Genomic DNA, 15,991 nt, shown 5'->3' on the forward strand with positions numbered 1-15,991 from the left:
GGATAGCTGCATGTGTAACTATAGTACCCTACATTGAAGGAGATGTACTAAGCCTTGTGGAGAAATTAAGTGGAGATAAAGTACTAACCAATCAGCTCCTGTCATTTTACAGACTGTGCTAGAAAAATAAAATGAGCTGATTGGTTGGTACTTGATCATTCTCCACGTTATCTCTCTCCTTGATCATTCTCCACGTTATCTCTCTCCAAGGCTTAGTACATCTACCCCATACAGAGGTGCCCATACCCACTGGATAGTGGCATGTATATTTACGGTATGCAAAGTTTGAAAGGTAGAAATCAATAATTCAATATTCTCTGGAAAATCCTGTGCGATATGATGGCACTAAACAAATGTATTAAACAATAAGAATAATAAAAATCCTGAATGTATCTTCCCCCCCTCCCTTCTTTTTTCTGTAACCCTATTGTGCAATATCTGAAAATGCAATCATTACTAATGATGAAAATACAAATATTAATAAAACAGTAATTAGCAAAATATTATATACATCTACCAGCCATTGGGGGTCCAAGTAGGCATGTGGGTTAAATTTAAGTAAAGGCCCCCATACATCAGCAATCTGAAAACCACAATTAAACAATTTGAAGATTTGTTGCCCGATTTTAGGATTTCCCAATCTAGCAATCTGCGCCCATACACTACAGATCTGTTTCAGTGATTTGCAGATCGATTGCAGCAAACACAGATCTGACGATCTTGAAAGACCCATAATTTTACTAGTATCGGTCTGCAGATCTGCTGATCATGTCCATACACTAGCAATTTACAGCCCCAATACATCTGTGAAATCCAACATGTTGGACAATCTGATTAAAGGTGCCCATACATCTGTGACAGATCGTCGCGATGCGATCGGAAATGCCGATCCGCCGGTCAGAAATTTCCGACCAGCCACCATCGATATTCAGAGATCCATTGCAGGATCGCTGGAATTTTAACTGTTAAATGTCCCTCGATTTTACGATCACGATAATTTTTTGATCGCGATCGTCATATCGGGAAAATCCAACATGTTGGATTTCTGCGATCCTGAGATGCCGGGTTGCAGCATCGCAGGATTGCGGAAATCCGTTGCTGATGTATGGGGCCCTTTAACAATTCCAATCACTTTTTGGTTGCAATTTGCAATCTGTGAAGCCCATACATTGCAGATATTTATACACAATCGTTTGCAAATTGCAGAATTGCCACAATCGATTGCTGATGTATGGGGTCCTTAAAGGAAGTGTCCATGACAACTAGAACAGGGCAGGTAGGGCAGTATAACACTTGTCCTTAGTCAAATGTGAATGTTGTACACTCGTTCCAAGCCAATGCCTGCCTAATCTATCCCTGCACACTCTCTGCTACACTCACCCTTCCCTATAGTCTAAGGACTACTCTGCGCTATTCCCCCTAATGCATCAGTTTTTACCACAGTTCTGCCAAGAACACATATCACTAACTGCACCAATAGCTTTCATTTTACAAAAACTCATGCATACAGTATAATAAGATCACTAGTATCTTATATCCTGATATCACTATTGTTATTTACTAAATCTGACAGTTACTATGGGGCCTATTTATCATTGGGAGCAAAGTATCATTCCTTATTGCCAAATAGGAAAGATTTTACAGGGCTATTTATCAATGTATTCATTTCAGAGACTCCCCAGCGAATGCAAAACCTGTACTGTACTGCTCTGTCTCAGCAGAGTTTCAAGCAGGTGCATGCCCAACCGTAGGTTGCGAATGCATTCAAGGGAAGCTGGAGGGAATTGAGAGAGTAAGTTCAAGAAAACCGAAGGTTTCGTGACATTCATAAATAGCACAATCACAATGCTCCCAAACATTGTGTAGGGACGGCACCGATTCTGTACTTAGAAAAGAGATGTCTGAGCTACATAGATTATACAGTAAATAGATATCATTCTGGATTGATCGGCAATCAAATATTTTATTGGCCTTACCAGTGGTGTAACCACTGCAATATTCCAGTGACTAAATAAGTGTATATTTTAATCTACTATATAAAAGCAGAAATTTGTCCTTCTGTCTTTCTATACAAATCCACAGTTTACAAGCTACGATTGTGAAATTTTACATACGAGCGTATTAAAACACGGCAGAGGCAACTAACATTTTTTTAAATCAAAATTAATTACTGTTCATTTTTAATTAATGACAAACCACAATTTTTGCATAGCATTCGCCCTCTACAGGTTAGGTTTGGAATTACAAAAGGATTTAGCTTATTTACTATTTTTTCTTTTCTATCTTCTCTACTAAATCGAAATTAATTACTGTTACTTTTTAATTAATTAAAAAACACAATTTATGCATAGCATTCGCCCAACAAAGGTCAGGTACGGAATTACAAAATGATTTAGCTTATCAACTATTTTTTCTTTTCTATCTTCTCTACTATATCAAAGCGAAAATTTGTCTTTCTGTACGTCTGTCTTTTTATACAAATCCACAGTTTACAAGCGAAGATTGTGACATTTTACATAAGAGCATATTAAAACACGGCGGAGGCAAGTAAAACATTTTTAAATTGAAATGAATTACTGTTAATTTTTAATTAATTTAAAACCATAATTGTTGCTGGACACTCATTGTGGTGCCTCACGGCATATGGGTAGGGCCTCGGAGCAAGCGTTTTGTGTTGTCATGTTTTGTCATGATCTTAATGTTTGTTATCGAAGAGAGCTTTAGCAGGCTTTCCCAGCATTCTCATCTGACTATACCAAATTATGCAATAACATTTACTTCTTTCTTCCAACGGTGTCAAAATGATGACTTTCTAAGGACCCTGCTGTACTGTGAGCTGCCAAAATATTACACATGGAATGCTTCTCTAAAAGTTTTTCTGTGCAGAAAACAGGGAGTCGCTGTAGATGGTCATCCTGGTATCAGAGCAAAAGAAGCACTTGGCTGTGTTTACACTGTACATTCTACAAATTTTGAATGCTTCTATCTCCGAAGTTTGCTGTACACCGTTACAGGTCCTACTTCCTCCGAAGACCTTAGGACTGTTGATGGGGAAGTTTGTCACACTTTTCGTGAGGCCAGCCTAAGGAGAAGTTTGTTGGAGGATGATGTTTAAACAAACATTCTTAAAATCCCGGGCAACGCCGGGTACTCCAGCTAGTCTATTATGAAAATGCTTATTGTGTTATGTGCTGTGATACAGTTATGTAACAGAATATGATACCATTAAGCAAATGTATCCTGTTTACCGTTTTCAACAGCTGCATCAGTCACCCTGTGTTAGTGTTGGCACATTTTGAAGGACATGTCTATCAGCAAAGTAGTGACTAAACACTACCAGAAAACACTATCATAAACATAACTGTGATCATTCTAGATGTATTGTTACTGGTTAATAATCTACAAAAGTGGATAAAATGTGTCATGTTAGCAAGAGTAAAGGTAATTTCTTTTAGAGGCCAGATGTACTGTACGAAGATGTTTTTGACTGCTAATTTTGGGTCAGTTCACAGGAGTACTACTTTAGAATTCCATACAGTATATAGTTACTTTTAGACATACCTTAAGATTGACTGAGGAAAACTATGATAGCGGCATTTGGGCAGTAGCCCAGAACCAAACAAACTAAAGGATTTCAGATCTCACCCATTCAAAATCAAAAGAGAGACAACTAAGGGGCAAATTTATTATTATCATAATTATAATTGTGGCTTGAGACTTCTGGTTGTGATGGCATGCTGTAAGCTGCTTCTCACTGCAGCTCTGTTACCAGCCCAACATAAATCTAATTTCATGGCCGTTTACTGGCCTCCAAACATCTTCTGCTCAGTATCCAACTCGGGCACCAGATGATCTGCACCAGCGGCACTTACCCTCTTCTCCGGTCCTCTGCACTGCTGCTTGTCAGTGATCTAACATGTAGTTCTTCCCCAGGGTTCTAGACCTCCCCCCCAACACTTTACCAAAAATAAACATATCCTCATAACCTCTTATTCTGCTTCCAAACATCGCCAGGGTCCTAAACTTCAAAAGGTATAAATTCATCCAAGTCTGACTCCCTGACATCTCTGGCATTTCCGGATGATGCTACCTCTCTCTCACAGTTTCGACCTGCTCTCGCCGACGCCTGCTCTGCCTCTACTCTGGAGGTACCTGCAAATGTAAATGCACCTCTCTCTCATGGGGGCTCATTTATCATTGTATATTTGCGGCTTACGGGGGTTAGCCGACCGTAAATATTAAGTTTTCCCCAGATATATGAAAGAGGGACCGCATTAGAGATTTCCGATACCTGCTGCCATCCCTCCATTCCCACTGGCAGCTGTATCCCCCTTAGGTTTATATGGGGGATGCGATGCTCCCAAATTTACCAACATCCGGAATGCAATGCAGCAGCCCCGGCAGCTCTCCGGGCACATTGCAGGGACAGGCTCCTTTCAGAGCCCCTGATCCTGCAGCTGCCGGATGATACATTCTGGCAATTGGATCGCATCTTGCAATGCGATCATGGGCTGGTAATGTCATGCCCAGATCGCATTGCAATTGCAATAATTAATAAATGGGGCCCATGGTGATTTGGTAAAAGATTTTACTGAGACGATGGGTCCTCTTTTAAAGGAACAGGTTGCCACCTTCATAAGGGCCATTAAAGATGTTTAAAATCAGCTGCAGCGAGTCGCCAGTAGAGTTACTGATACTGAGCACTGAGCTTTCCAAGATATATCTACACGTTATCAGATGTGACCTTCTCTAAAATGCAAAACCAAAATTATAATAAATTGTTTGACCAGGTGCAATAATATGAGGATTGTGGGATTGCCAGAATCACTGAAAGGCTTTGCTCTTTTCCTTTAATTTTGGACATTATTGACCGATTTGGTTCTTTTTACACATTGCATTTGCGGCTATCATATCAATGTGGACTAATCTAAACTTCTACCTATTGCTGGATCTCACTGAGCTTTACAATTAATTCTCTCCCTTTCCTCCTTCAAGTTGGCTATCTCTAAAATAAAAAGGGGGAATCGAATTGCGGGCAGGAACTTAAATATAAACATGCGGCGCTGGGTTTTTCCAGCAGCTACGGGGTTTTATTATTCAATTAGGGGACTGAAAATGGGACGTGGTGATTTCTATAGAAGTCACTGCTTCTTTCTCTCACCTCCAGAGCAAGTCTGATTTTTCCTAAAATTGTTAATTTTAGGAAAAATCAGCAGGACTTACTCTGGTACCCTGGCGGCACCCCCCCTGAGGACTAATTAAGATATTGGAAGTTTTCCATTAGTTTTATAAGTCCTTCATCACTCACCTTCCGAAGTGGTGTCTTCTGCATCCAATGTTGGGAGCCAGATCTTCTGCAGCAGGGTGAGTGTGTGTGCTTGTAAGTGTGTATGACTGTGTGCATGAGTGTGTGTGTGAGTGACCCCCAGTATGTGTGACCCCCCCTCCCGTGTGGGTGTATTCGCCCCTGCAGCCGGCGTTGGGAGAACTACATCTTCCAGCAGCCCTTGCACCACCCAGCAGCCCACGGAGCCTCGCAGCAGCCTGCAGGACTCCTAGCAGCCCCCTCCCCAGTGACAAGATGGAGGGAAGGCCACCGGAAGCCGCGGCGACCCCCGGACAGGTGAGTAGCATTTTTTTATTACATTTTTTTACGTGCTGCTGGATTTTCAGACCTGTTTTTTTATTGGATACCATGGGTATCGGGAGCGCGTATACCCGCAGTAATCCAAAATTGGAAGCGAGGGGCGCCAGGTTTTTTTACCTCGCTAAACCTCGCGCCCAAATGACTCACCCCCTTAGGGATCTATGTTACCTCTAAAATATCTGGTTTGCATTCTAGTAATTTCACTACATGGAAATCTCACTACATGGAAATCTCTTCCTCTTTTTTTAGTAGTGATAGTGGCTGTGTTGAAGAGCATAATTTTTCACAAACTTTCTTACATAATGCAAATGTTACCAATATCTCTGACCAAATCACACATCTATTCTTTTTAAATTCATGTGGGGAGGTGGAAAACCAAGCTAATCATAATGGATAAGCAGCAAAATAATTTGCATGTTTGCAAATTATTTTGCAGTTTATCTATTATGATTGTAAATGATCTAATGTTTGCACTTACACTTGCTTAGTTAATATACAGGATTAAATGAATGGAGATTAGCATATAGAAAGTATTTTTTTAAATATAGCCTCTCTCTAATCCTAATTGTGTATGATATAAAGATGTATTTAAGAGGGCTATGATTCGCTAATAAATCAGACATGAGACATGGGTGAATGGATAAAAAAACTAGTAGCCACACTCAGCTAGCTGCCCTGTAAGAGCACACTGCTGAGAGTGCAGGGGGGCTGGGACCTGGAGGCGGCCCGGGCCCTATATCAGCCCGAAGCTAGCCCTTGGCATGAACTTGGACTGAAGGGATGATGAATGGGGAGATCATTTTGCTGTTTATTGCAAAAGATTAACAGAAGAGGTTTCAGTATTTTATGCCGTGTATAGTTAGTTAAACAGGAGCTTACAGCAGCTGTAATGAAAATGTAAACAAAAGAGGATAGTAAAATAAAAATGCTTAGTGGGGGGGATGAAAAGGGTGATGGTGTCTCTATGCTTTAATGTACAGTATATAACATTCACATTGACAGAGGAGAGGTATTGCTGTCTATTGGGTATACTGGGCTACTTGTTTTTTTTATCCATCCACCCATGTCTCATGTCTGATTTATTAGTGAATCTTAGCCCTCTTATATACATCTTTATATCATACACAATTAGGATTAGAGAGACGCTATATTTTTTTTTTACTCATCCACCTTCAAACTGATGGTGGAAATGGGAAGTTAACCTGGTACCACCATGTCTAAAGAGGTGTTTTCAAGTCCACCTGGATACTCTGGTATTCCCAAATGTACAGATGTGTCCCCCTCATATTCCTAGCCTCAATATGCAATGTGGCGCAAGACACCTGGTGCAAGTAAGCCACCATGTCCAATGCGACTCTGCTAGCATTAAGCATCTTTTTTTTTTACCTAAAAATGCGTCTTAGTTGCAATGCGATGCGATAAAGACAAACCACGAGGCTGCATTGATTCATTTAATATGGGACACTTGTATATATATGTGCGACTGAGTCTGTATACAAAGCACAACGGAAGTTGAGTTGGAAAAAAGCAGAGGCCGCTGCATCGTAGCACTGTGTACAGATTCAGACTCCGTCACACACATATCACTTTAATCAGTGGAATTTTCTGGTGTGTCCCTGTCGTATCGCATACTTAACAATCTGTACCCAGCGTGATCTCGTTAGTGACGAGACTAGCGGGGGTCCCGGCAAACGATGTCGCTCGTCGGACCTGCTTGCATGTCCAAATGGAAATATTGCTGATGATGCGCGGGAGCTGGCATCATCAGTGACATTGAGTGAACACACTGGACGATGTTGTCCGGACGGATCGGATGACATATCGTCTAGTGTGTACCGGCCATAAGACTCATTTTTGGGCAAAAAAACCGCTCAGCGCTAACAGAATCGCACGGGACCTGGATCGTCGAGGGAGGCTGTTTGGCAAGACTGTAGCAATAATCTATATATATATATAAAGGCTAATGTTGCTCCTCACCTCTGGGGGAAATTCAGGTGTGTTGCGCACCGGCGGTGGCCACTAGATGGCGTCCGACAGAGCAATTCAATTGTTGTTCCGTTTGGGCATGCACAGCCACCGGTGCTTACATTTCTACTCGAATTTTCCGCCTGAGCAGCCGAGCAGAATTGAACGAAAAGTGACCAGTTTGAGCGCTCAAACGGGACTTTTCGCGAGCGAGACAATGTTCCATTATTTTGACGGGCTGCTAACTAGTGTATGAGTACACATCTGTACTCTTGGCAACCAAGTTAACTCATTTGTGTTAAATTAGGGATATACTGTAAACCTAGTCTGGGAGCATCAACCAAGGACTGAACTTGAGAAACTTGGTTCTAGAGTCGTAGGGAGACTGGTTATAGGACTCACCAGAAGTTTTTAGTAGGCCAGCAGCCCCATGATTTCATGGGGTTGCATAATGGTGCGCTTAGCATTGCCAATATATTTAAAAGTGAAAGAGTTGGAATGCAGAGAAAGACTGTCTAAAGCTACCTGTGCATGCAGGTCATACTTACCCCAGGCGGTGACATGACAGCACATACATTCCCCCACCTCTGTCAGATTACCACACTGACTGATTTGGTGCCATATACATTACATTATGAATCCACAATATTCTCAAGGCCACATTAAGGACCTCATTCAGAGTCGGTCGAAGCGGCTGCACGGTCGTACGGAAAAAGGGGCCGGATATGCAAATGATTCCCTCGCAAGTTGCATCCCTAAGTTCGGATCGGTAGTTGGCCGACCAAGGGGAGGAAGCGGTCGGATGACAAAAAAATACGCCCCCTTCTCGTACGCATTGTACGTCATCTCCGGGCATATAAGGATTAATCGAGACCATCGGGAACCATCGGAACTGGTCGTAGAGCTTAAGGTTGACCATACCCTCTCTTAAGCTCTACGATCATGTCAGTGTAAAAACCTCCCATGTCACATGTGCCATGATGCTACTTTGTTAATTATGTACTCCCATAAACCGTATGCACTCCCATAAAACGCCGTTCGCATAATGAGGCACGCCTGCGTTCGGATCTCCACTCCCCCGTTTTCAAGCACCTTCCCCTGTTACCACCCACAAACGCCTCCATCTGTCACTCAAACTACCGACCTGGCTGTGCTCAAGGAGAGAGAAATTTCTGATCGTAGCGGCTAGTTAGCGCATGCGCATTGCGAACTTTACGCATGCGCAGTATATCGAACATCGGTGGCGTACGACCGTGCGGCCGCAACGACCGGCTCTGAATGAGGTCCTAAATTCCCAATCCACCTGAGGAATTGGAATATGTAATAAAAAGTGAATGCCAAATGCTGAACCTGGCTCAATAAGAAGGCATGGCACTATTTCTAGCTAACTGTGTCTTCCTCCTGTAACTGACTGCCCCTGATGGGTCCTCTGATTCTCGGTGTCTTCTGACAACTCAACACTTATCTTTCGTAATGGCACAACGATAGCTACATAGCACAACCACTGCCATAGGCTGTTGCCAGTTATAAGAGGATCAAATAAGGACAAGTTGCTATCAACAGTGTCCTACAGTTACAGATGACTAATTGTAGGACACTGTCACAAATGCAGCCCAGCTCTCACACTGGCCAGATCAAATAGTACATTAGGATCATTTATGCAAATCCAGGATTGCACTAAAACTGCATTGATTTTCATTATGTCGATAACAACGTGCTCGTGTCCCTGATTAGTCAAATCATTTGGTCTGTTTCATTGCTTACAGCCTTCTCATTAAATGCCTGATGCCTAGTGGGACATATGCCTGGTTGCCTTATGTAGCTTTCCTGAAATCACTCTGCACATGCTCGTAAAGTACCGGATTCTGAGTACCATGCAAAACGGACACAAGTGCGGGTACAGTAGCTGCAGCAACCAAATTTACTACCCTATGCTAATGCAGGTAACCACACGTCTTCCTGCGTATAGCTGCACCGCCCACTGTTTTTCCGTCCACAGTTGCAACCGTCATCTTTAGTATTGGCACTTACACCCACCCCATGCTGGGTGCAAAAGATCTGTCATGAAACAGATCCCTTGCATGGCTTCGCAAGGTAGCCGCTCAATTGACATTCAGAATCCCTCATTTCTCAGATAGCAGAAGTGGCAGCAGACATGACCTCCATGAAGATGCATATGTTTGTGTATGCATGGTGTGACACATGCACAGCTTGCTATATGTCACTAGATGCTGACCACTTCGGGGGGAGGGTCCGATCTCTTATATCATTAGGCCCTGTCCCCGTCACTGCAAACTGCCACATATCGCAGGACGGCGCAGAAGGGGCAGGGCTAAATGACACATTTTTCACTTCATTTAGCCCCGCCCCCTCTATACGGAGTCGTGATTCCTGGCAATTGTTTCCCCATCCTGCCCACCTCACTACGAAGTGGGTGGGATGTGGGAGATCGGGACACTCTTCCGGGGATGAGGGAGGCTATCTGAAAATTTGGGAGCCTCCCTAACTTCCAGGAGAGTGGGTAAGTATGCTTTGGACTCAGAACTAAAGTGAGCACTGGAAGACTTGGTGTGATTTTGCCATTAAGCCTGCCTGTACCTAGACAGGCAGGAGGAGAATCCTGAGATGTGTACAGCTCTACATACATTATGCATGGAAATATGCTATTTATTACATTAATCAACGCCCATTTTGGCAATAAATCAGCATCAGCCCCAATATAAAGGCACGAGGCAGAGATACACAGCAACAAATAAAAGTTAGCATTGGGGTAAATACCATTATTCTAATGTATTAGGTGTAATTGTATGTTCAGAATGGGATACAGTTAATACCCCTGCACATGGGAGAGAATGTGGGGGCTAGCTGTAGAGACAGATAGGGGACACTGGTAGGGGTAGGTGAGACAGTGGGTGCTAGTTGAAGAGAGAGAAAGGGGGTCTGGCTGGTGAGACAGTGGGTTCTGGCTTAAGAGACAGAGAGGGCTGGCTGGAAAGACAGGGAGCCGACTGGGGAGACACTGGAGGATGGCTGGAGAGACAATGGGGGATGGCTGGAGATAGTGACACAGTGAGGCCTAGAGCAAGGCAGTCTTTGGGGGCGCGGGGACCGCACCACCGCCTATTTTGCCTCTGGGAACCTAGCATGAACTTACACCACTGTCTCAGGACAGAATTCCCCCGGGGTTGACTGTGGCTGGAGTTCTGTAGCCAGTAAAAAGAGAGGGCTGGAGGAGCTGAGGTTGGCCTGCCGACCACTTATGTATAAAAGATAGCCGTCCAGGGCCAGGAGGGGTCTCCACATATAAGGAGGAGTTGTGTAGCTGTGAGAGGAGCCGTGTTTTACCTGCAGGAAAAAAGGAGAATGTCCCAGCCAGTAGATATCCATATGCAGAGCAGGACCCGCTGGAGGTCAGCGGCTGTGTGTTAGAGGCCAGAGTGCTGCCGCAGTGACAGCATCCCGGCTGCGAAGAGCAGGCGCTAGGACCCAGCGGTGAACATCCCTGATGGATGTCCCCGGTGCAGTAAGGACCCCAAAGCGAAGGACCCATTGTGTACCCCAGTGAAGAAGACGGAGGAGTGCAGCACTAGACTGATGGACTGAAAGGACCTGATGCAGGGAACCCGGCAGTGTCTGCTGGCAGAGGGCACAGAGGAGACCGGCGGAACTGAAGATGAACCTCCACAGAAGACCCGGGAGCTGCGCAGGCATCTTGTGGAAAGCCCAGTCAGACAGATCCCCTGCTAAAGACCTGACTGGGGCGAAGTCCCAGGATGCCCCCCGCATGGTGAAGACCCAGCCGGACCTGGTCCCGGAGAGGTGAACTTGCACCTGGCTGGAAGCCCTACAGACGATGACCTACCACCAGAGGAAAAATGTGACCTGCCGCCGCTATCCGAACCCTGTCAGCTGACTAATCTGGAGGAGAGGAGTGAGGTACTGCGTGGCCTGAGGATAATCTAGCGACTAGGACAAGAGGATCCAAGTTTCCAGCACCCCGGTCATGGAGCGCAGCCGGTGCGGTGCCTAGCATCACGGGCAGCGCCGGAGAGGGAAACTGCTGTTCAGAAGAGGAGCCAGGCAGCGCGGCAATGGGTGAGCCACACTAGTTATTCACTATCCCCTGCTGCTGGTGTAGACAAAAGGGAACCCCTAAGTTCTGGGCATTATGGAAGGGGAGCACAGATCCCTGGTAAAGAATTACACTTACTGTAACTGTTACTAAAGTCTCTCATTGAGTGGATGCTGAGAATGGTGGGGATTTAGGATTCCCTCTGAGACTGGGGCCTTTATATATGGGAAGTTGAGAAAAAGACCCGCAGAGGTTAGGCTTCAGTTGCCTGAAGAGCTTGCACATGATAAATGTTTACCCGACTTTATTCTGCTATCTTAAAAAGTAAGGCTGGGAAATGTATTTTAACATTGTTTGCTAAAAGTTTTTTTTTATTATTTATTTATTTATTTATTTAGTGTGATATAACTCAATTGAATGCTTAATGTTACCGGTGCACCAAAAGTATCACAGTAGCCTGCAGGTGCTGAACTTTCTTCACAGAGCTGCTTTTAAATGCATGGGGCTATATTCAATTAGAAGCGAAAAGTCCGTTATTGGCGATAATTTATCAGCGATGACGTCATTTTCCCCATTTTCACTCATCCCCATATTCAATTTCAAACACCTTTCGGAGGTGCGAAAAAGTCTTTGTCAAAAAATAAGTTTTCACCATAGAATAGATGGTGACAAAAAAGTGCAGAATTTGGGTTTTTGGGTGCATACTTTAAAAAAGTACCATGTACCCCTGGAAATGTCCCCTAAAAGTTATCTGTGTAAAAAAAAAAAAAGAAAAAGTAGCATAGGACACCTCAAAAATGTGGTTTCATTTTGGGGGCGAAAAAAAAAAAGTTGGGGGACAAACTTAAAAACTAGCGAAATTGACTCAGGGGAGGGTCCCCAAGTATGCGGAAGGTGTTTCTAGACTGCGGTTGGTTGCGACAGGTGGATTTTTGAAGAATTTTTAAAGTTCACTGTAGGGACTTCAAAATATGCTTGCTCCCATTTTCATGTACCCCAAATTTGATGGGACTAGTTGTTTTAAAATGTTTTTTTTGCTAAATGGTATTCTTCACCACTTATTAAAAGACGCATAAAAGCACCTGCCGACAGTGTTTAAAAACCCCAAATACCTTCAGCAGGCCAATTCGGGGGTACCCATAGTGATCCCCCATGTCAGACCATCTTATGGGGGGTGACAGGCTGATTTCCCCAAAAAGTGACAGGACTTTTCGCTACTTACCTTTCCGCCTTTTCCTGTTTTCACCGAATCCTAATTGAATACGGGGATACGCAGGCACGCGCCCGATACTTTAACCCCAGGAAAAACGGCGATGACGGTGAAAATTCCTTTTCTGACTTTTCGCTTCTAATTGAATATGGCCCATGGACTGCTTGCTGTAACCTTACCCGTGCACAAAGTACCACAGTATCCTGCATGTCCTGAACTTTCTTTATCAGAGCTGTTTTTATTGCATATCATTTTGGCATATCTGTTATAATATTATATTTCTAATCCTTTTCCTTGCATGCTTTGACTCAACTGGGCCACCGACTTTTCATTGTATGCGATATGGACTTGCTTATTACCTTGCTGCCCTGGACTAATGTAATTTTTACAGACTGCTATGCTGACAGCTAAAGTAATCGGAATGCTCCCAGTACAATTTCATTCTAGGATTCCCTTCCATGCTTGCTATGTTCCGGTTTAATGCTGGTTTTGTGTCTGTAACTGAATGCAATTAATATTTCTTATCTGTCTTCTGAATAGAATCTGTTAGTAGGTTTTCTTTACTGAACTAAAATCTCATCTGAATTTGTTACTGTGATAATGTGTTGCTGTATCGTGTCAGTGGTTTCTCTCTCCAAATAAAATTACGTTGTATCTTATAAATGTGTCTGTCATTGTGGGGTCTATTCATGTACATTTGCATGATATGTTTTACAAATGCAATATCATGGTGTAATATATTGTGATTCATGTACACTTACCTTCTCCGCGATGCGAACCGGTATCCTGGGTCCCAGCGATCCTGTCTTCTCCGTCCTTCTGTGGGTTTATTGGCGTCCCTTGGGTCCGCCTCTATCTGCGCATGTGCCGTCTTCTTGGACTTGAGGTGTCCTGCGCATGCGCCGCCAACACAGTCAACAATGGGAGCAGGCGAGCAGCTGATCATGCAGTGTGGCATCAGCAGCGTTAGGGAGGGATCGGGGGCAGCGGAGTCAGTAGAGTGTGTATATTATCTATAAACATACATACTGTAGTACAGAGCGAGCTGGCCGTGGGAGGCTAAGTGCAGCAGTGGGTGTAGCGTCAGAGCGAGCTGGCCGTGGGGGGGGGGGACAGCGGACAGTTAGCGGTGTGAAGTGACCCGGCCGGCATATGCCAGGTCACCTCTATATACACTGCAGATACTCTCCATCAGAGAGCAGGTGCAGAGTTTTTCTCTGCCACTTTCTCCCTGGGCCCCTCTGATTGGCTGCTGTAGCAGCAGGGAGGCTCTTTAACGCTATCCTGAGATGGAGAAAAAAAATTGTACAAGCGAAACGGAGAGCTGAGATTCCTGTGCTTCTATGAATTGCTCTCCCCATACTAGTGTATGGGGAAGCGATGTGAATACCAAGCAGGGGCGCCACTGGAGAAATCTCAGATTTTTCCACGGTGACCCCGTCTATCAGGGCCGGCTCCAGGGGTCTGAGCACCCTGTGCCGGCCCCCTCCAGAGTTCCCTATCTTCGTGCGCGGTGTAGCCATGCACGTCCGAAAATGGGGGCGTGACCAATTTACCATAGGCCATGCCCCCTACGTGACGTTATTAGGAGGCGTGTCCGCCTCCAAATAACGTCAGGCTGAAGGGAGCCTCACTAGCTTGGCTTCCCCCAGCCCTCTCCCGTCACTGAATGGATGCCGCGCGCATGTGCACAGCATCCATTCAGAGTCTCTGGTGTCCGGCACTGCCGCGCAGCTGCGACAGTGGGGGTCCCCAACCTCCCGATTTAACCACCTGCGAGCCACTTCAGCACACGGGTGGAACAGCGGGACAGTAATGTCCCACTGAAATCGGGATGTTGGGGAGGGGTGCGCCCTCTATGGGTGGCTCCCCTGTGCAACCGCTCAGGTCGAACACCCCTAGAGCCGGCCCTGCCGTCTATGAATAGGAGAAAGCAGTGAAAAAGAGCTTTTCACTGCTACATGAATAGACCCCTAGGGGTAAATTTGCTAAAGTGAGAGTTTTTAGAAGTGAATTTTAAAAGTGATGTTGCCCATAGCAACCAATCAGATTCTAGCTATTATCTTCTAAAAGGTGCTATTTAAATGTTAAGTAGAATCTGATTGGTTGCTATGGGCAACATCACTTTTAAAACTCACTTCTAAAAACTCTCATTTTAGTAAATGTACCCCCTAGTCTGATAAGTAAGGAAACACAAAACTATCCGGCTTGTCTCTCTGATCTATTCAAACCTGGTCCTCAGTAACATTTGGACATTACAGTTGTACCAGGAAGTCAACCTGTCACTGTTTTCTTCCTCTCTCTGCACACAGACCTAAAGTGAGCAGTGACTATTTTTCCCAGCCACACCGCTGTAATATATATCACAGGCAGCCTGGATAGATCATTGGCTCTCTAACCCACCAGCAGTGTACCCTGATGTTCAACACTCTGACCCGCAAATGATGAAGACGCCTGAGCTCCATTGGGAACTATACAATATCAAACTGTTTCTGTCTCTCACCTGTCCCACTCTGTAGCTGCTTCTGTGGACACCGCTTACTGTCATCTCTGCTGCCAGGAAGTTTATTTAATAAATTGTGAAAAGCAGAAGGCATGTAATAGGAAGTGGTGACAGAGCCAGATGTGATCCTCCCACCAGCCTGTCTGCATGTCTCTGTCTCTAACCTCCCCATTTACCATTTACTGGTGTGAGGAAAGAAATCCACACTGGAGATTTGGGGCAGATTTATGAAGGATTAGCCAGTGTATTAACACCAGAGTGACTTTTTAGATGGTAACATAGTAATGTGTGACACTTTGTGATTACACTGTTATATTCATGAGTGGTCTCTAAAAATAAATTAAAATAATGTCCAATTTAATAATAAGAGTTTCCTAATGAGTTTTAGGGAAGTTCCCTTATTCCCTGTCTCCATCACAGGGAGTAGTTAGTTGCAGGTAAATGGGGCCTATTAATAGATGCTTATGTTGGTGATTAAAATCACTTATCCCAGCAATTTAGCACAGAGATCGCTGAGAGACACTTTTGGTGATACTGGCCCAGAGTGATAGTTACTGTATTGCTGCCCCAGGACCTTGCACATGTATGAGGCGG

The 15,991-nt window shown here is 44.4% G+C and overlaps 1 protein-coding gene across 2 annotated transcripts in view; it reads right to left on the reverse strand.

The window, feature by feature from the left end:
- The window catches only part of NCF4 (neutrophil cytosolic factor 4), a 45,758-nt gene extending 30,310 nt beyond the window's left edge, over nt 1-15,448 (reverse strand). Inside the window, exons 1-2 of one of the 2 annotated variants that reach the window (XM_088456860.1) lie at nt 15,398-15,411; nt 13,656-13,832 (exon numbers count right to left, since the gene is read on the reverse strand). The gene's annotated coding sequence lies outside the window, so the exon portion shown is untranslated. Of the gene's footprint in view, nt 1-13,655; nt 13,833-15,397 lie in introns of both variants that reach the window. The other variant, XM_088456859.1, reaches the window with a different exon arrangement.
- Between the last annotated feature and the right edge of the window lie 543 nt (nt 15,449-15,991).

This window comes from Taudactylus pleione, unplaced genomic scaffold (assembly GCF_031769625.1).
Source record: "Taudactylus pleione unplaced genomic scaffold, aTauple2 ptg000726l, whole genome shotgun sequence".
Classification (NCBI taxonomy): domain Eukaryota; kingdom Metazoa; phylum Chordata; class Amphibia; order Anura; family Myobatrachidae; genus Taudactylus; species Taudactylus pleione.